We start from the raw sequence: 21,127 nt of genomic DNA on the forward strand, positions 1-21,127 counted from the left end.
CTCCAGTCCAGATCAACATTCCCATCCCGAATTCCTGCAGCGTCGCCTCCAGAGCAAGCGAGCGGCTTCGTGTGGCGCTTCGCGTGGCGCTTCGCGTGACGCTTTGTATGACGCTTCGCGTGACGCTTTGCGTGACACTTTGTGTGATGCTTCGCGTGACGCTTTGCGTGACACTTTGTGTGACGCTTTGCGTGACGCTTTGTGTGACGATTTGTCGTCACAGACCCCCCCCCCTCCCATGACCCTCCCCCCCTCCCCGTGCAAAGCCAGCCGAGTAATTTTTCCGCGAGCCATGCCAAGGCGCGCTGTCGCCGCTCTTTCCGCCTGACGGACGCCGCGAAATCAAAGGGAAGGTACCGCGGCGATGCCAGGGTAGACGTCGCACATCGCCAGCGACGTTACCCTCCCCTCCAGCACCGCCTCCTCCAAACATTCACTCGCGTCCAGGATGAATGGAATGGCATGTAGAGCCTGCTGCTGCTACTGCTGCAAGTGCTCCTGCTGCTGCCCCTGCTGCTGCTGCCACTGCTGTCACTGCTGCCGCTGCTGCTGCTGCCACTGCTGCTGCTGCCACTGCTGCAAGTGCTGCTGCTGCTGCCACTGCTGCCACTGCTGCCACTGCTGCCGCTGCCACTGCTGCTGCTGCCACTGCTGCAAGTGCTGCTGTTGCTGCTGCTGCTGCTGCCCCTGCTGCTGCTGCCACTGCTGCTGCCGCTGCCACTGCTGCTGCTGCCACTGCTGCAAGTGCTGCTGTTGCTGCTGCCGCTGCCACTGCTGCTGCTGCCACTGCTGCAAGTGCTGCTGTTGCTGCTGCTGCTGCTGCCCCTGCTGCTGCTGCCACTGCTGCTGCCGCTGCCACTGCTGCCACTGCTGCAAGTGCTGCTGTTGCTGCTGCTGCTGCCCCTGCTGCTGCTGCCACTGCTGCTGCCGCTGCCACTGCTGCTGCTGCCACTGCTGCAAGTGCTGCTGTTGCTGCTGCTGCTAATGATGTTGATACTGCTGCTGCTAATGCTGCTGTCACATCTGTTGCTAATGCTGCTTGTACTGCTGTTGTTGCTTGTGCTAATGCTGTTGTCACATCTGTTGCCAATGCTGTTGCTATTACTGCTGCCACTGCTGTTGTTGCTTATGCTAATGCTGCTGTTACATCTGTTGATAATGCTGCTGCTGCTGTTGCTGCTGCTGTTGCTGCTGCTGTTGCTGCTGCTGTTGCTGCTGCTGTTGTTGCTGATGCTATGGCTGCTGTCACATCTGTTGATAATGCTGCTACTGAAGCCAAACACTTAACAACAACGTCCAGTCATTTTGTTGTTGTTGTTGTTGTCAGTCCGTAACTCGTGAATTGTTCCGCGATGTAACATTTGAGAAACAGGAAGAAGATGACGAAGAAGCAGAAGCACATGTGCGGGTTGGTGACATCACGCGTTGACTGTTAAGACGAGTAAAGTGGCCTTGCGCGGGACGCGTGGCGAAAGGGGGGAAGCGGTGGAGGCTCCGCACGGAGTGACGGTCAAGCGGGAAGGGCCACGCGAAGAGATGGAGCGATGAAATCATCCCCGGAGCGAAGCTGCTGCGTGGATATTTGCAGCGCGGCACCGCGTGGAACGGTTGGCGGCAGTCAGTTTTTGGCGGAAAGTCTTCATCCAGCAGCGGATAGATGATGGTATACATTAAAGATCCGCGCGTGTGTGTGACACTTATGCGCACGTGTTTCACTGGCCCAGGTTGTTCCGTGCTCTGTACCCCCCCCCCCTGCTAACCCCCCTTATCTTGCCCTTCAGCCCACAAAACAACTAAAGACTTCCATGACGCGTTCGTAAACGACTTCTATTCAATTGAAAAAAAAAGACGTGCGTTCTCAATACGCCGACAAAGAAGCTCACGATCGAGGGTACGGCTAAGCCTGCGTCGGTTGTCGTGACTCTACGCCCTGGTACCCCCCCCCCCCCCAACAACAACAACAACAGCAGCAGCAACAACAACAACAACAGCAGCAACAACAAAAACAACAAAAGTAAAGAGGACAAGCCCTCTGCCTAGCCACGCGTGTCCCGCGAGAGAATTGAATGCGTTGGCTCATACGCGGCGGCGAGCAACGCATTCTGGCCGCACACTTCTGTCGACGGTGATGCGTGTTCCCGTTTTGGCCGATGAGTTTTACGCGATGGGGTATCTCGGACGACAGAGAGAGAGATAGATAGCGAGGGAGAATGTGCGTGTCATCCTTGCGCCGAGACCATGCTAATCTTCGCTGTATCGTTCCAATTTTAGTATATGTACTGGCGGAGCGAGATGTCGAGAGAGAGAGTGAGAGAGATAGCGAGAGACAGAGAGAGATAGCGAGAGTTACACGAGGGATGGGTAAGCGCAGCAGACGTGTTGGACTTCAACGGCTTGAGCTATCGAGTGCGTAGGCGGTGCAACTGCGGCAAGGGCCCCACATGGGTCAGAGCGGACCGAGCGCTCGTCTGAGATTCAGAAGGACGAAATCCGCTACCCCCCCCCACCCCCTTCCAAAAAATATCACAATCCACAACAAGATACAGATTTATCGGTCCCTAATTACCGGCGAAACATCACAGTACTCGCATAGTAAATGTTGTGGGTTTACTCTCCAACACGCAAGCGGGGTGCTGTGAACTCGTAACGAATTGGCGTGTTTTGTTTACGTGACGATCCTTACTAATTGGCGGGTTTAACGACACATTTTACATTTACATCTGAGCAATAATATTGGTCGCGAAAGCCTACTACGTGTTGAACAGATGTACACGTCCTTGGAATGTCGTCGAATAATGTGTGGACGATACTGGATACTAAGCGACACGTGAAGCCAATTACAATCGCGGCCGTGTTTTAATCCAGGAGCAAGAGTTTTAAAAAAGCACAATGCGTCAATTCGGATCAGACGATGCCAGTGATGGTCATTAAGGAGTAATTTTTTTTGTTATGGTTATAAAAAGTTAAAAGCATTTTCCATTAGATTTCATTTCAAATAAACAAATTATTTGACCTACTTCTCAATAACAAAAAAAAACATTTACGTTTGTTGGCCTACTACATGGAAGTTGGGTGGTGAGGTGTGGGTACGCCCACCTCTTGCAAGACTCCGGCCATGCAAGGAAGAGTTAGCCAAACGCCCTCTCATCTTAGAGGGCCCCTCTAGCGCTCACTCGAGACGAGACCCTTCTGCTAGCAGTGGCCCGAGTAAGACATTGCAGGGCTGAACCTTTACCTCGACGATGAGGGTCTGACCGGTCAAGTATGAGCACAGCCGTGATGCGATACAACGAAATGATGACATCGTCCTGCCACTCCCCACAGTGGCCCGTACAGATGCCAAACACGCCAGACAAAGACATTGCGTGGCTGGCGAATCACCATTCATAAATTGAAGGTGAGATAGAGACGCGTACACACAAGCGCACGCGCGCACGTTCGGCCAAACACAATTGCAACACCCTCCTCATTCAAACTTGATTTGGAGCTTTCGTGACTGCAGGAATTACTCTTGGGTTCTTTCGGTAAAAGTCACGTAGAAATAAAGAATAAATTAAATAATAGCATACGACGTTTCGATTGCAACACAAGCAATCGTCATCAGGTACAAGTGAAAGAGAAAACAAATCTAGTAAACTTAGAAATACAATGCAATACAACACAGAGAGTCGGCTAACACAACAGTCAACACCCTACCTGGTTGATTACGTTCTCCCAAAGATTGCTACATTTGAGAGAGAGACAAAACACAGACACGGAGACACACAGACAGACACACAAGCAGAGAGAGACAGCACAGAGACACACAGAGAGAGACGCACACATAGGCACACAGAGACTATCATCATTGCGCGTCATGATCCATCCACTGCTGGATGAACGCCTCCCCCCCCCAAAAAAAAAGCCGTCGCCATCTCTCGCGGTGTCACGATACAACGAGCCATCGAGCGCGCCTGCAAACGAGCCCATTTCATCGCTCCATCTCCGCGGTGGAGGTGCTCTGGAGCGCACGTGTTCCTCTTTCGTTTGGGCTGCCACTCTCGTCTTCGTCATCTTCGTCATCGTCATCCTCGACTCGTCATCCTCGACTCGTCTTCCTCGACTCGTCTTCCTCATCCTCGACTTCGTCTTCGTCATCCTCGACCCGTCTTCCTCATCCTCGACCTGTCTACGTCATCATCGACTTCGTCTTCCTCATCCTTGACCCGTCTACGTCATCCTCGACCTGTCTACGTCATCCTCGACCCGTCTACGTCATCCTCGACCCGTCTTCCTCATCCTCGACCTGTCTACGTCATCCTCGACTTCGTCTTCCTCATCCTCGACCCGTCTACGTCATCCTCGACTTCGTCTTCGTCACCTTCCACCCAAAGCGGCCGTCGTCAACCTCTGTGGCCGTGACGCGTCGTGCCCAAGCCCCCCCCCCCCGCGACTTACGATGTCGCCCGACATCTCTAAAGCTGCAGGTGCTTCCCAAGGTCGCGCTCTTGCGTAATGAGACGATCACCGTCGATCGAGCCCCCCCGCCTGCTTCAGCAAGACGCGCCGCATTCACATCTCCCACCGCTCCTCGCGTCGCTCTGGAGCGCGCGTGCTCCTCCTTAATTTTGGCTGCCACTCTCGTCTTCGTCATCCTCGACTTCGTCTTCGCGTCGCGAGGAGCGGTGGGACGGCTCAGCGCCCTTGGTCGATACGCGTTGTCGTGGCGGGCGATTTGCGTGTACGTGTACGGACTTCTTTCGCGCCGTACGTAGCCAGCCGCGCTAGTCGGAGGTGCGGGAGAAGGACGACACACTAAACACAGGAAGCAGCTCTCAGAGAAATGTGTGTTCCATCTAAATTTAAAAGTTGCACAGATCCAGCGGCTTCCTAACATCGGAAGGAAGAGCGTTCCAGATGGCCGCAGAAGCGCATATGCAAGTGCGTGATGTGTTGATCGAATCGCGCGCTGTGAGATGACCGGAATTCGCGTAATGGTTTACGCTCTTTGACAAGATCAGCAAGGATATACACACTGAATACATGTTCTTCATTGGGCACATTATATATCATACGTTGCTTGGAACGAGTTAAATAAAAACAATTATGCATGCTAAAGAAGACAGCTTTGTATTTTTAAGTCCTAAATTTATCACGAAAGATCATTCTTGTTGGAGGAAACCGGAGCACCCAATTTAACAGCGATTTCGACGAGAGAGTTCGTGAAGAGTATTTGTTTGCGCACACAGCGCTGCCTTAATGATCAGCTGCCCCTCTCTCGTCGCGCGGTCAGTGACTGCGCGCCCACGTGACAAGCAAACATGCCGGGCAAGGATTACTTTAAGAAGCAATGGAACCCAGACGCGGACGCATTCTGCCGCTTCACCCCCATTGCACCTACGTCCAAAAATTCCTTCAAAGTTTACATCTCCGAATTTACATGCGTGTTCTATTAGCCCTAGTTTAATTTAGGGTTTGGTCACTCCCCCCCACCCCCACCATCCATTACCCAGGTGAATCAAGAGTTGACCGAATCGCATCCACGGGGCGATGAGAATTCATCTCGACACTCGAACGAGCCCCGGGCTTGTTTCCACCTCTGCCCACCGCCGCCGTTCGCGCGCTGTCGCCGTCGTCGTGAAACTCCTCGAATTCGACGCGGAGTTTTTGTTTGTTTGTTTGTTTTGTCTCCAAGCAAAGAGTTTCCAGAACCTAACCGAGATAAAAATAGAGGATGGCCGCAAATGGACGTCCAAAGGAGGTTTGGAACATTACACAAAACTGGGGGGGGGGGGGGGGGGGTTGGGGTGTCGGCCTAAGGTGAACCTTGATCGTGGTTTGGGGGTAGATGGGGTAAAGTGGGGGGGGAGGGGGGGGGTTGATTCGGGGGTCAAGGCTCCCCCGTGGAAATCGAACCCGATACTCGCACCCTGCCCGTGAACATATTCAGAGGGGTTCGTGCCAACCGACAGTCCTGACGTGTCGCTATAGAATCACTCCGCCCTGCGTTTGCACCGAAGTCCGCGCGCGTGTCTGTGTGTGTGTCTGTGTGTGTGTCTGTGTTTGTGTCTGTGTGTGTGTCTGTGTGTGTCTGTGTGTGTGTCTGTGTGTGTGTGTGTCTCTGTGTGTGTGTCTGTGTGTCCGCGTGCGTGTCTGTGTGTGTGTCTGTGTGTGTGTCTGTGTGTCTGTGTGCGTGTCTGTGTGTGTGTGTCTGTGTGTGTGTCTGTATGTGTGTGTGGGGAGCGGTAGTGTGGCGGTTAGCGCGCTATGAACCCGGCGCGCCCCAAGTTTGATTTCCGCTAACGGCTAACACCAGTGGCGATTATCTGAACCGGTCCTGGGACTCTCCTAGGTCGACTTAGCCTCAAATTAGTACCTTGTCCAATGTGTAAACATGGCCACTAGGGAGACAAAGGTGGTCGGGGCTGGTGCTGGTCACCCACCCCTTTGTGTGCCTTTATAGGTGCTCGCTAACAGCACTTGCCCCAACAGTCTGTTAAGGCTATCAGGGGGACATTTGTCTTTGTTGTATGCGTGCAAGTGAGTAAGTGAGTGAGACAGAGAAGTGAATGTGTATGAGAGAGTGACAGCGAGAGAAGTGAGAGTGTGTGTGTGTGAGATAGTGAAAGAGAAATAGAGAATTGAGGTGTGTGTGTGTGTGAGATAGTGAAAGAGAAATAGAGAAGGGAGGTGTGTGTGTGTGCGTGTGGTGCTCGCCACCAACCCCCTCGGTTGCCTTAGAGTACTTGCGCCGAGGTCTGTTGAGGCTATACGGGGGATTTTTGTCTTTGTATGGGAGAGCAGAGTCTATGCGTGTGTGTGGGAGATGGGGCGGTAGTGTAGTCAGCGCGCTGCGCTACGAACCTGGCGACCCAGGTTCGATTCCCGCTCACGGCCAACACACAGTGACGATTATCTGAACGGATCCTGGGCCTCTCCTAGGTCGACTCAGCCTCAAATGAGTACCTGGTGCGGTGTGTAAACATCGCCACTGGGGAGACAAAGGCGGTCGGGCGTGGTGCTGGCCACCCACCCCTCGTGTGCCGTGATGGCCTTCACAGGTGCTCGCTAACAGCACTTGCCCCAACGGTCTGTTAAGGCTATACGGGGGATCTTCGTCTTTGTGTTCAGTTGGCATTGTGGGGAGCACAGGTTGGGCTTCTGCCAGTCATCTAAGGTAGTCCGTCCATGGCACGTGAGTCGTTCTCGTGACCTCCTGTCACGACACTTCACGGGGCATCAAGGCGCAGCTGGACTGGGACAAATCACGCGTTGACGCCATCGCTATTTAGTAGCGAATGTTAGTTGTTGAACAAAGGTGGTGTCATATTAATTGTTGTTGAGTCAAAGTGGTATCATAGTAGTGCTTTTTGTTGTTGTTGAGTAAAAGTGGTGTCGTAGTAGTTGTTGTTGTTGAGTAAAAGTGGTGTCGTCGTAGTTGCCGCACTGTGCTAAGAACCCGAACTGATTCTGGGCCTCCCCTAGGTCAACTCGGCCTTAAATGAGTACCAGGTGCGGTGTGAAAATATCAGTTTAGGGGGGGGGGGGGAGACAAAAGTGGCCGGACGTGGCCTAGACCACACCACCCCCTTCGGATGGCGTGCCGGCTTTCATAGTGGAGCCAAGAACAGCACTTTGCCCGAACATGTATAATGAGGCTCTATGGAGGATCTTCATATTTGTATTTGTTTCAGGCTGGTTTGCGTGCGCTGTGCTGTATAAACTCGGCGACCTGGGTTTGATTTCAAACCGTGGACATCACCTGGCTTGAGTCTCCCCCTGGCTCGCTCGGTGCGTCGATCATAGGGGAGGACAAAATCCACCTGTGCCAAGCCGTGAGTGTTACCCCCCCCCCACCCCCTCGTATGCACGGTGGGGGGTGGGGGGTGGTGTTCTCTGGATACGCCGGTTTCCTGTCACGTGGCCAAAATATTCATTGAGAGAATTGGCAAAACCATATCACAATGCACGACCCTCCTAAAAATAGCCTTTGGTAAATCATCGTTAAATAATTGGCGACACTTATTCGCTGCTACTAAAGTTTTTACACAGCAAAGTGGGGTTTCATGAATGGCTGGAGGAGAGGGGTGGGGGCAGAAGCGGTCCAGATATCACTCGCCACTGATATTGGCCTTGGCCAGCAGTCGAACTCATACGACCACGTTCGCAGCACGGCGCGTTAACCACTCGGGCAAAGCTCTCGCGCTACGATACTGGATATTCGACTAAATGTTGTGGGGGGAGGGGGTCTGTGTATGTGTGTGTGTATTTGTGATTTGTGGGTGTCTGTGGGTGTCTGTGGGTGTGTCGTCTTTGTCTGTGGGTGTCTGTGGTTGTGTCGTCTTTGTCTGTGGGTGTCTGTGGTTGTGTCGTCTTTGTGTGTGGGTGTCTGTGGGTGTGTCGTCTTTGTCTGTGGGTGTCTGTGGTTGTGTCGTCTTTGTGTGTGGGTGTCTGTGGGTGTCTGTGGGTGTGTCGTCTTTGTCTGTGGGTGTCTGTGGGTGTCTGTGGGTGTCTGTGGGTGTGTTGTCTTTGTGTGTGGGTGTCTGTGGGTGTCTGTGGGTGTCTGTGGGTGTCTGTGGGTGTGTCGTCTTTGTGTGTGGCCCTGGGGGAGCCGGAGTGTAATGGCTTGCGGACTGCGCTACGAACCCGGCGACCTGAGATTGACTCCCGCTCACGGCCAACATCAGCGACGAATGTTGGAGCCGTTGATGGTGTTTCCCCTGAGTACCTGGTGCGGTGTGTAAAAAAAAGCATCAGCATTGGGGAGACAAAGGCGTTCGGACGTGGTTTCAAGCCACACCAAGCCCCCTTATGCGCCGTATTGGCCTTCATGTGTGCAGGGTAATGCGAAATGCACTTTCCAAACAACATTCTGTTTAGGGTGTACGGTGGGGCGGGGGATCTTTGTCTTTGTGTGCGCGTGTTTGTGGTCTGTGGGGGTCTGGGTATGCGTGTGTGTGTACGTATGGGATGGGGGTGGAGCGGTGGTGTAGCGGTTAGCGCGCTGTACTACAAACCCGGCCACCCGAGGTTGATTCCCGCACACGGCCAACGCCAAGTGACGATTATCTGAACCGGCCCTGGGCCTCCCCTAGGTCGACTCAGCCTCAAATGAGTACCTGGTGCGGTGTGTAAACATCGCCACTGGGAGACAAAGGCGGCCGGACGTGCTGCTAGCCACCCACCCCCTCGTGTGCCGTTCCGGCAGCACTTGCCCCAACATTCTGTTAAGGCTATACGGGAGATCTTTATCTCTTTTTTGTATGGGGTGGGAAAGGGTGGGGTGGGGTCTGGCTGTCTGGCTGTGTTTGTTCCCCATGGCACACTTGACGTCGTTTCATTTTTAGTTTCCCTCCGAAGGGAGATATCACAACCCCTCCGTGGAGCTCGAAGCGTGCCATGTGTCAGTGCCTGCGCGCTGCTGAGCACGTGAAGCAGACGCGCTGTCAGCGAGTGCCTATTAAGGCGTGAGCCGTCAAGCTTGCGGCGACGCTGCCGCCTTTGCATGCGGCTAAACGGTGGCTTAGGAGATGTTAACTCACTCGCCTGGTATGCAAGGAGGACGTGGGTTCGATCCCGACGCATGACGCCTGTTGTAGATTTGGAGTGTGCGTGTCTCTCTCTCTCCTCCCGTATGATCGCGTGGTGTTTTCCTCCGGGTCTTCCGGGTTTTTCCCTCCACACTTAGAAACACGTGCGTGGAGTATTTAGACCTCCTGAACATTTCCACGTGATAAGCCACTCCGTTGGAACTATCATTTGTGGCCAGGTCGCTTCTGAAAAAAAAACACTCCAGCTCAAAGGGCCTTGCCTGGTAACATTAAAGAGTTTCCCCTGTGCTGACATTCACACACCACGCCACTCATACCAAGTGCTCGCTAATTACGTTGGCTGAATTGACCTAAAGATGAGCTTCAGGTTAGTATTTTGATCCCAGTCTCTAACGATAACGACGACGACGATGAAATACGCGTGACCTGAAGTCGAACTTGTGTCAAATTGTCTACGCGGCTGAATATTTCACTTTTGAGATTCAGCGCTTTCCGTGGGACATACGCAAGCGCACGCGTCACCAGGCAGGCAAAAGATGCGGGCAGCATAGCGCACATCCGCCTTTGTCTCCCCTGCGTACCAGCATCCACATACCACCGTACCAGGCACGACTCTTTCTGTTTCAGGTTGAGGTTACCGAGCTGCGGATTGCTATCTGCCGTGATGTCAAGCATTGCTACGCATGGCCTGCAGTCAAACTCGTGTGAAGAGTCTATTCAGCTGAAGATATGACTTTTTATGATTCAGCATTTTCCATCAGACATGCACACACACGAGCAGTTGTGCATCTGTGTGTGTGCGCCTCATTGCATCTGCGGCTGTATCTGTCACTGTAGCCGCCTTCGGCTGCCACGGTTCTGAGAAGCGTAAAATGTAGTGGCTTCTCTTCTGCAAGCCACATCGACTGTCCGATGATGAAGATGATGACAACGATGACGACGATGATGACGATGACGACGACGATGATGATGACGATGATGACGATGATGATGATGATGACGATGATGATGATAATGACGATGATGATGATGACGATGACGATGATAATGATGACGACGATGATGATGATGACGATGATGATGATGATGACGATGATGACGATGATGACGATGATGATGACGACGATGATGATGATGACGACGACGATGATGATGACGACGATGATGATGATGACGATGACGATGATGATGACGACGACGACAACGATGATGATGATGACGATGATGACGACGATGATGATGACAATGCCGCCATTTGCGGTGTTCTCTGCCGCACGCCATATCCCGCCCTTGGCCCATGCTATATTGTTAATTGACTTCATTACTGCCGCCTCCTACCGACGAACGACGGCGAGGTGGCATTGCGCCGCCGCGGTTCAAGGTTAATTGCGGCTGAGCCAGAATTGTTTTTTTGTTATCTCTCTCTCCCTCTCTCATCCCCCACCCCACCCCTCTCTCTCCCTCTCTCTGTTGAGGCTGTAATGGAAATGCTGAGCTCACACACACACGTGCGTGTGCGTGAGCTCGCGTGTGTGTGATCGTTGTATTTGATGGGGTGGGGGGAGGTGGCGAGGGGAGGGGTTTCTATTCAATCCGACGTGAATAAACATCGGGTCACCATATGCTTCACTTTATCCGACTCGACATTCAACGGCACGCGCTCGGACGCTTCGTCGGCGGAGATGATGATTGTCGAATTTCCATACCGGGAGCAAGCCCCCCCCCCCCTCAATTGATAAAAGAGCCAAGGATGGGGCTGCTTGCGGATTTTTCGTTGACCCGGTTGAGTTGCCCGCAACTGACAGCTCTCCTTTTGTGAGCGGTTGATGCGACGTAATAAGCTCCGAGTCTTATCGGATCAACGTTCAATAGCGCACAACAGCCAAAAAGTGAGCCGTGAAGGGCAAACGACGAGGGATGGGGGGGGGGTTTGCTCGTGTTGAAGCTGGAGGGAGCATTTCACGCTCGCTGTAGGTGACGCGGCGATAATGCACCGCGCGGGGAGGGTTGAGGCCCTCGGTTCGTGGCGGTTCGGAGAGGGAGAGAGGGAGGGAGCTGAAGCGAGCATTTGTTCACGGTGGTGGTGGTGGTGATGAGATGTTAATGGTTGATCATGATTGTGTCGATTATCATTCCTCATGATGATCATGATGATGATGATGATTATTATGATGGATGATGAAAGCAATGATGAATGATGATCATTATGATGATGATGATCGTTATAATAGATGATGATTATAATTACCATTATGACAATGATTATTATGATTATTTAACGATGATGATGATGATGATGATCGATATGATGAATGATGATGACTTTACGATGATCGCCATGATTATTATGATGCTAATTATTATGGCGAGGCTCATGATTATAAGGATGATGATTACGATCATCATGATTGATAACAATTATGAGGATTTTTATGAATCTGATTATGCTGATGGCTGTGATGACGACGAAGACAATGAATGACCTCGGGGAGACTCCTGCCAGATCCAGATCCCAATCGCCATCGGTGATGCGCATGACCTTTAGTCGAAATCGCGTGCAAAGTCTCTATGGTTGAATATTTTTCACTTTTGCAATGCAGCAGTTTCCATGAGTCACACGCGCACACAACAACAACAACAACCGCCTTTCACCACTAAGTGGCGGTGACGTCACCACGACGCTTGTGCCAGGCCATGTGCACCTTGAGGCCACGTGAAGTGTCGAACGCCCGCTGGCAGGAGGTCACGGGGCAGACCCAGGTGCCACGGGTCGACTGACCGAGATGACCGAGATGACTGGCTGATGCACCACCTGTGCCCCCTACTGTACCAACTTGCTGTGCTTTAGCCACCCGGCGCTCCGCTCGTTGTTGTGAGCGTCGCTCCTCCGCCCTCCGTTGTTGTTGGAGGGCGACTGCCTCCAACTGCCCAGTAGCGTCCTTCACGAGCCTCCTCCACTGAGGCCGATCTTGACACCGCTGGTACCAGTCATCGGCAAGTCCACTCAGCTCCACATTCTCCTGTACCACATCACTCCATCTCTTCTCTAGCCCGTGCCGCGCCCGTTTAGCCCCCTCGATCCGGCCGAACAAAAGCTGTTTAGGCATGAGGTGGCTGGGCATGCGGGCTACATGACCCAGCCAACGCAGCCTTGCCTGCCGGAGGAGCTCACTGATGGGACTTTGCCCAGATCTTTCAAGGACTTGTGAGCTCCTCACACAATCCAGCCTGGTTAAACCAAGGATGGATCGTAGGCAGGCCAGCCTAAATGTTTCCAACCGGCGAAGATGCTCCACTAGGGGGGTCCACGTTTCGCAAGCGTAGAGAAGGGAGGGAATGACTGTGGCCGAGAAGACCTGAAGCTTCGTGCGGAGCGACAGACCAGGTATCTTCCACACAGCGTTACGCAACCGATGAAAAGATATTGCCGCTCGACTGATTCGGAGTGAGACCTCTGCTGATAAACTGGAGCCGGTCATAAGCACACTGCCCAGGTATGGGAAACTCTCCACTCTCTCCACAACTGCCCCATCACCAATTGGGAGTTGTGGGGGTGGAGTGTCCGATGGTACAAAATACCCAGGCAGGTGCTTAGTTTTGGTGGGGCTGATGGTAAGGCCCCACCTCTTAGTGGCATGCTCCAGTCTCAGCAGCAGCGTCTCCAACTCCTCTTCTGAATGAGCAGCTATTACCAAATCATCGGCATACATAACGTGGTTGACCAATAGGGAGCCATCCCTTGATCGGACCCGGGCGTCGATCAGCCTCCCATTATATCTGTACCAAATGGAAATTCCCCCGGTACAGCTATTGAAGGCTTCACGAACTACGCAGTCGAAATAGATGTTAAATAATGTGGGAGCCAGAGGACATCCCTGTCGCACCCCAAGGTGTACAGGGAAAGGCTCCGACTCCCGGCCACGTAGTTTTACCCGGGCCCGCTCACCATCATGAAGGTCCTTAATGATCGTGAGCAGAGGGTCAGGGACTCCAAAAGCACGAAGAACAACCCAGAGCCCAGTCCTACTGATGGTATCATAGGCCTTGACCAGGTCAATAAAGCAGAGATGTAGGTCTTTTTGGAATTCCCTACACCTCTGCTGTAGCAGACGGACAGAAAATATGGCATCTGTGCAGGACCGCCCTTTCCTGAAACCGCATTGGGGCTCCGCAAGCCTCTCCTCAGCGTGCCTAGCAAGGCGATGTTGAATAATCCTTGCCAGGACCTTACCCGGCACACTGAGGAGTGAGATGCCCCTGTAGTTGTTACAGTCGGTACGGTCCCCCTTCTTAAAGAGGGGGACCACCAGGGCATCCTTCCAGTCCTGCGGAACCCGTCCAGTGGTCCAGACTGTTGTTATGATGTCATATAGGGCAGTCTGTGCACAAACGCCACCCTCCCTCAGCATTTCGCTTGGGAGATCATCTCTGCCCGGTGCCTTCCCTGGTCTCAGACTCCGGATCGCCCTCAGTACTTCCTCAACAGCTGGCACCTCAGCCAACCACTCACAGGGGGTGACCTCTTCCAATATTTGAGGCACCGCAGCCTCAGCAGGGTTATCCCCACTTTGTGCCATGATGTTTTCCCTCCCCCAGGACCTCACAGAAATGCTCAGCAAATCTGCAAACCTGTTCCTGGGGGTCGGAGATTGGATCACCGTTTTTTCCTCTAATGATTGTAATAGGTGTGGCGCTGCAGGTTACTTTTTTGATGGAGTTAAATAGTGATTTGTGATCGCGGGCCACTGAGGCAGACTCCATCTTCTCAGCAACCCGCGACCACCACCCATCCTTACAGCGCCTTACGGCTCTCCGAACCTCCGAGCGAAGGCTGCGGTAAACCTCCTCATTCTCTGACGTGGGATGCTGTAGGCGATGAGAGTGGGCCTGTCGCTTTTTCTCAATTAACCTGAACACCTCCTCTGTCAGCCAGTGTTTCTGGGGAGGTCTGGACCGCGTACCCAAAGCAGCCATTGCAGCTGCATGAGTCACAGTCTTAAACCTCGCCCATTTACCCTCGACATCAGGTGGAGTGGGCGACGATGCCAACCCCAGCTGCAAGCGATGATGAAATTCTCGCTTGCAACTTTCATCAGCTAACTGAGACCAGGCCACTTTTGGTTTGAATGGGGTCCTGGGTGTACACCGACCACCGGAGTGAAAAAATGGCAGGCGCATCTTACAGATGACTAGTCGATGGTCAGAGGGCAGATCAGCTCCACGGTAGGTCCTGGTGTCAAGGACATGGGCTCGCATCCGCTGGTCCGTCACTATGTAGTCCAGCAGATGTTCTTGCTTGGACCCGGCATGTATCCATGATGTTGTGTGGATGCGCCGATGCCGGAAGAGCGTGTTGGTAATTACAAGCCCATGGGCTGCACAAAAATCTAGCAGCCTCCTACCGTTATTATTGAGCTGATCTGGCCCATGCCTTCCAATCACTCCAGACCAGGTGCCAGCATCATGACCAACTCGGGCATTGAAGTCACCCAACAAGATGACTCTGTCCCGAGTGGCCACTTTAGCCAGCACCTGTGACACGCGCACACACACGCACACACACGCGCACACACACGCACACACACGCGCACACACACGCACACACACACGCACACACACGCGCACACATACGCACACACGCGCACACACGCGCGCGTGTATTTGTGCATCTGTTTGAATGTCTCGTTAACATGCTCGTAACGATGTTGAATCATCATCATCATTGTCGTCAACATTACGATGATGATTTTCCTTTTAAGAAAAAAATGAAGAGTGGTCACATAAGCGCTGGTGAGTCGTCGATGATGATGCTGACGCTGATGATGATCTGTCTACATCGTCATTGTCATGAGCGGTAGGTTGAAAATGGTGTTTACAACGACGTTGTTGACTCATTATCATTTCTACATCATCAGCATTATCATCATCAGCATCTACACAGCTACAGAATACGATGTCATTTCAATTCATGGGTCACTTTACTAATTGTACGGAAATTTACGTGAATGATAAGGGTGGATATTTCGACATTAGATTACATTTTTTTTCACAAATACTCTTAATTAACAGTGCAATGATGATGATGTATTTTGTCACAATGTTGACTCATCATGACCATTATCGTCATCAGTATCATCGCCGTCATCAGGACCATTTCACTGGCGGTGCAACATTTGTACCACACTGCATGGGGGAAACGATCCACCGGATCCCTCCCCACCAAATGAACAAGCACGTACTGTACGTGTCTTTTCTAAAATGCTAATAATAGTTTTATTCATAGTTATCAGTGGTGCAAAGGTGATGTTTAACCTACGCGTTGACTCATCCGTGTCAACATCATCATCATCCGCACTTTCGATTAGCACGGTTGTTTACGGTGCGAAAGAAGTTCAACTTACATTCGTATATCAGCAGCAGCAACAGCTTTCAACTAGCTACGAATTTTTTTTCGATTTAAAGCTTTCGTGACTGCAGGGATTAATCTTCTTCGTTCTTTCGGTAAAATCACGTAGAAGGGAAATAATAAAATAATAAAAATAAAACATAATAAAATAATTCTCACGACGTTTCGGCCACAACGCAAGCAGCCATCCTTAGGTGAAGAACAGGTCTGTCGGAAAGACAGCGTTCAGACGCTGTCTTTCCGACAGACCTGTTCTTCAGACGCTATCTTTCCGACAGACCTGTTCTTCACCTGAGGACGGCTGCTTGCGTTGTGGCCGACACGTCGTGAGAATTATTTTATTATGTTTTATTATTATTTTATGATTTCCCTTCTACGTGACTTTACCGAAAGAACCAAGAAGATAGCTACGTATTATTATGTACAGTACAGTACTTGCAATTTATGGTAATATGTCTCATATCGCTCAACGATGTTACAAAAATAGATGTCGTTGTAGATGTTCGCGGTTCTATTCCAGCGGCCGCTCTGGTTATTACTGCGGGTGCGTGATAGCAATGATCGTACTCCACGCCCCGTCTCCTTCACTCACAGCGGACGTTACAAATCCGCTGAGGTCATTCACAGGAGTAGGTCATTGTGTGCCAAATAACGAAAATAATTCCGCAAATTGCTCAATTTGGATTCTACGCACACACACACAGCAGCAGCAGAAATGATCGCCCCCTGCTGGCAAGATTGATGCCCCAGGTCGCCCTTACACAATGACACTCATCCAGGTCTCTTGAGTTGTGACCGCGTGATTACACACACAACAACAACAACAACAAAACACCCCACGGTCACTCTCTCAGCGTGCACAATTACAAAATGCGTTGATCGCCACGTTAACTCGTTTCCGAATGCAACAGCACCGATTTGGCCACGGGATGTTTACTTGGGATGGATGGAAAACTTTTTTTTGTTACGGCTGCAACGTAATCCGACAGCGGTGTGGATAAAAATGGAATCGGAAAAATGCAAAGTAATTATTGAAATAATTGCTCCTAGATTGCAACAAACTAGGGGAAATGCAAATCTAGCGACGGTTTATTTGCCCCATTAACATCGTTCTCGAGTCCAGCGAGACACCCGAACCCCGGGCATTAAGAGGAGTAAATATTTATTCCGAACACATACAGGCAGCCACACAGCTCGCATTTAAATCACCGCTAAGCTGTCACACAGGCGACGCACACACACACACAGACGCGCGCGCGCGCACGTGATGGAAAGGCGCAAACACACTCAATAAAATTACCCCCCCCACACACCTCCGCGCCGTATAGCCTTGAACAGGCTGTGGAGCGAGTAGCACCTATGAAGTCCAGCGTGGCAGAAGTTTGGGGGGATGGGTGGGGAGCTGTAACACCACGCCCGATGGTGCTTTACACACAGCGCCAGGTGCTCATTTACGGCTGAGTCGATCTAGGCGATGGACGAAGACCGTTTCAAGATATTCGTCACCGATGCTAGCCGTGGTTGGGAATCGAACTCGGGTGGGCGGCGTCTCGTAGTGCAGTGCGTTAACCATGACGGCACCGCTCCCCACACACAAGTTCTCTCGCTCACACACACGGACACAAAGACAAAGATCCTCCGTATAGCCTTACTAGACTGTTTGGGGCAAGTGCTGTTAGCGAGCACCTATGAAGGCCGGCACACAGCACACAAGAGGGTGGGTGGCCAGCACCACGCTAGACCGCCTTTGTCTCCCCAGTGGCGATGTTCATACATCGCACCAGAAACACATTCGAGGCTGAGTCGACCTAGGGGAGGCCCAGGACCGGTTCAAGTAATCCTCACTGGTGTTGGCCCTGAGCGGAAATCGAACTTGGGTCGCCGGGTTTGTAGCGCAGCGCGCTAACTGCTACACCACCGCTCTCCACATACACGTGGACACACACACACGAGTCGAACCCAGCGCCACACACACACACATATACACGCGCTCAAACACTCGTATACACACACGCACACGTGCGCGCACAAGCGGAAGCAGCTCTCAAAACAGGCTTCTCCTGTTCGCATGAGAGGAAACAGCAGCAGCAGCAGGAGATGGTGGTACATCGTGCCACGCAGTGCTCCACCTGGTTACTTTAGTGCGCTCTCTCTCTCTATCACACACACTCAGTGTCCAACACACACACACTCAGTGTATATCACACACACAGTGTCCAATAACAACAACCGCAATTCGCCATTGTGGCGGTGACGTCACCACGACGCTTGTGCCAGGCCGTGTGCACCTTGAGGCCACGTGAAGTGTCGAATGCCCGCTAGCAGGAGGTCACGGGGCAGACCCATGTGCCACGGGTCGACTGACTGAGATGACCGAGATGACTGGCTGATGCACCACCTGTGCTCCCTACTGTGCCAACTTGCTGTGCTTTATCCACCCGGCCGTCCGCTCGTTGTTGTGAGCGTCGCTCCTCCGCCCTCCGTTGTTGTTGGAGGGCGACTGCCTCCGACTGCCCAGTAGCGTCCTTCACGAGCCTCCTCCACAGAGGCCGATCTTGACACCGCTGGTACCAGTCATCGACAAGTCCACTCAGCTCCACGTCCTCCTGTACCACATCACTCCATCTCTTCTCTAGCCTATGCCGCGCCCGTTTAGCCCCCTCGATCCGCCCGAACAAAAGCTGTTTAGGCATTCGGTGGCTGGGCATGCGGGCTACATGACCCAGCCAACGCAGCCTTGCCTGCCGGAGGAGCTCACCGATGGGACTTTGCCCAGATCTTTCAAGGATTTGTGAGCTCCTCACACAATCCAGCCTGATTAAATCCAGGATGGATCGTAGTCAGGCCAGCCGAAATGTTTCCAACCGACAAAGATGCTCCATTAGGGGGGGTCCAGGTTTTGCAAGCGTAGAGAAGGGAGGGAATGACTGTGGCCGAGAAGACTTGAAGTTTCGTGCGGAGCGACAGACCAGGTAGCTTCCACACAGCGTTACGCAACCGATGAAAAGATATTGCCGCTCGACTGATTCGGAGTGAGACCTCTGCTGTTAAACTGGAGCCGGTCATCAGACACACACACAGACACACACACACACGGACACACACATAGACACACACACATAGACACACACAGAGACACATACAGAGACACACAGACACACACACAGACACACACAGACACACACAGACAGAGACACATACAGATACACACAGACACACACACAGAGACACAGACACACAGACACACACACCGACACACACACAGACACACACACACAGACACACACAGACACACACACCGACACACACACACGTGTTCGCACGGCAGAGTGTGCTCTGGCAATGGGTGGGATTATCTCGTTGCCGACTGTCGTCAGGAATCCGCGAGACCTTCGCGTGAATGAGCAGCGCGCTACCGTGGTCCTTAAAGTTGCTCGGCCGTGACCAAAGCATTTTCTGAGAAGGCGGTGCTTCTGAAATGAGTATCCCAACAACAACAACAATAGTCGTAAATAATGGAATGCATTTATCCAGTAAAGCCTCTGTAAGCCTCGCGACTCTCTGGTTTATGAGGGGCTTATGCAGGCTGCTTCAAAAAAATGTTCACACTTCTGAGCATTGGCAACAATAACCACAATAAATGTGCCGACTCCGGGCTCTGGAAACCACCTGGAGAAGATTCCAGGCACGTGTTGACAATAATGGCGAACAAGTGGAGACTCTTTGACGTGTTGAAGCTATTAGCATTACATTTGTTATCATGTTACAGTGGATTATCCGTTCTTTTTCCATTAAAAACGATAGTCCCATGTAAGTGTTAACATTTTTTTAAGCACCCTGTATTCGGGATGTGGGTCATTTTCATGAGAACCACCGTTACCGGTATCTAATAAACTCTGTGTGGGATGAGAGGCAACAAGGGTGACCACTGTAAACTCACTCACGCGCACCCTCAACTCCGCACAGATCGATTCAACAATCAGTTGTTGTACTACCATCTCATGGCCACCTCGCAGCCTAAAGCTACAACACTCTGGTATTCCAGGGGCAGTCTCCCACCAACATTGGGTAGAAGAAGACGATCCCGAGGTATCGGAATAGGAGAGAACCAGGGGGTCATTGCATCGTCTTGACTAGTGAATGATAACACTGGTCAACACACTTTTTCTGGCAAAAGGTATTCCAAAGGTTTTAAGGTAATTTTGGGGTGCTGATTCCAAATCTGGCATCAGTTTTTGTCTATCACATCAGGTTTTTTAGATATCAAATATTGCATTTTCAATAAAAACTGCAGAAGAAAAATATTAAATAAATGTGGATATCTATATAAAATTATCAACACACTATCCTAAAAATACAGCACCATATTTTAACACTAAAGCAGTCACTGACTCGCAAAAACTTGCAATCATAAGTGGCAGAGTTAATTTCGGGTAAAATCAATGAAAATGGGGTATGCCGATAGCATAAAATGATGTGATAGAGCAAATCTGAGATCAGATTTGGAATTAGCACCCTGAAATTAGTCTAAAACAGCTGCAAAAGTCCAGGCCAGAATGTTTTTTTTGACCAGTGTTATCTATTGTTACTGACACAAACAAAGGGGCCGTTGAATGTTGCTAGAAGACGAGAAATAGTTCCCAGGAAGGTCAGCAGCGGTCAACAAGAGGATGATCCTGTGACTGGCCAGTAACCACGCCAAGTCGCCTCTGTCTCCCAAGTGGCGATGTTCGCACACAGCACCACCTACTCATTTGAGGCTGAGTCGACTTTGGGGAGGCCCAGGACCGATTCGGATAATCGTCACTCGTGCTTCGCCGTGAGCAGTGCGCTAACCACTGCGCCACCACTCCCTTAGACACACGTGTGCGCACACGGACAAAGACCCCCCACTCCCGTGTAGCCTACACACACTTCTGATGTAAGTGCCGCTAGCGACCACCTTTGGGGTGTCGTGAGGCCAGCACCACGCCCGGCCGCCTTTGTCTCTCCCGCCCCCCTCCCCCCAATTACAGGTGGCAACACGAAGCGCTAACCAACTCCCCGGCCCCGCTTTATCCGCTGAGATCCGACGCGATGGGGCGCAGGGCGGTTGCTGTTTGTGCAATGATTTAGCTGTGATGTTGGGACGGAAGTGTCCGTGTCAACAAAACATCGCTCAGGCGAGCTCAGCCAGAGCCTGGGAGGTGAT

At 51.8% G+C, this 21,127-nt stretch overlaps 1 non-coding gene across 1 annotated transcript; it reads right to left on the minus strand.

Annotated features, from left to right (window-relative positions):
* Positions 1-2,187: 2,187 nt before the first annotated feature.
* On the minus strand, positions 2,188-2,293 carry LOC144728997 (U6 spliceosomal RNA). The gene has a single exon (XR_013587608.1). It is a non-coding gene; the product is annotated as a U6 spliceosomal RNA (small nuclear RNA).
* Between the last annotated feature and the right edge of the window lie 18,834 nt (positions 2,294-21,127).

Source organism: Lampetra planeri, chromosome 30 (genome assembly GCF_965212315.1).
Source record: "Lampetra planeri chromosome 30, kcLamPlan1.2.h2, whole genome shotgun sequence".
NCBI classification, from domain to species: Eukaryota; Metazoa; Chordata; class Hyperoartia; order Petromyzontiformes; family Petromyzontidae; genus Lampetra; species Lampetra planeri.